This window comes from Theropithecus gelada, chromosome 15, assembly GCF_003255815.1.
Source record: "Theropithecus gelada isolate Dixy chromosome 15, Tgel_1.0, whole genome shotgun sequence".
Classification (NCBI taxonomy): Eukaryota; Metazoa; Chordata; class Mammalia; order Primates; family Cercopithecidae; genus Theropithecus; species Theropithecus gelada.
The window spans coordinates 13,855,937-13,857,072 of NC_037683.1; positions in this window are offsets into that span (position 1 = coordinate 13,855,937).

The window sequence follows — 1,136 nt, forward strand, 5'->3', positions numbered from 1 at the left end:
GACTACAGGCACCCGCCACTTCGCCCGGCTAGTTTTTTGTATTTTTTAGTAGAGACGGGGTTTCACCGTGTTAGCCAGGATGGTCTCGATCTCCTGACCTCGTGATCCGCCCGTCTCGGCCTCCCACAGTGCTGGGATTACAGGCTTGAGCCACCGCGCCCGGCCAGTAATACTCTGTATTTTTAGTAGAGATGGGGTTTCACCGTGTTAGCCAGGATGGTCTCAATCTCCTGACCTCGTGATCTGCCCGCTTCAGCCTCCCAAAGTGCTGGGATTACAGGCGTGAGCCACCACGCCAGGCCCTGCTTTTTTACTTAACAATATGTAACAGGTTGGGTTTGTGAACTTGACAGACTGATTTCTAAAACTTAATATGGAAATACAAAGCACCAAGAATAGTCAGAAACATTCCTGAAGAAGAAGAGCAATGTGGAAGGACTCGTTCTAAAGGATATGAGGACATCATAAAGCACTGTGAGCATACAGATTGAAAAAGTAAATAAATAAATACAACATCAGAAAGCTATAGTAAGACAAAGTTAGGCTGGGCATGGTCCTGATTACAAAGTCCTGTAATCTCAGCACTTTGGGAAGCCAAGGTGGGCAGATCACATGAGGTCAGGAGTTTGAGACCAGCCTGACCAACATGGTGAAACCTCATCTCTAACAAAAATACAAAAAAATTAGCTGGATGTAGTGGCACACGCCTGTAGTCCCAGCTACTCGGGAGGCTGAGGCAGGAGAACCGCTTGAACCTGGGAGGCGGGGGTTGCAGTGAGCTGAGATTGTGCCATTGCACTCCAGCCTGGGCGACAGAGCGAGACTCTGTCTCAAAAAAGAGAAAAAAACAAAATAGAATTAGGCCGGGCGCGGTGGCTCAAGCCTGTAATCCCAGCACTTTGGGAGGCTGAGGCGGGCGGATCACGAGGTCAGGAGCTCGAGACCATCCTGGCTAACATGGTGAAACCCCGTCTCTACTAAAAATACAAAAAACTAGCCGGGCGTGGTGGCGGGCGCCTGTAGTCCCAGCTACTCGGAGGCTGAGGCAGGAGAATGGCCTGAACCTGGGAGGCGGAGCTTGCAGTGAGCCGAGATCACGCCACTGCACTCCAGCCTGGGTGACACAGCGCGAGACT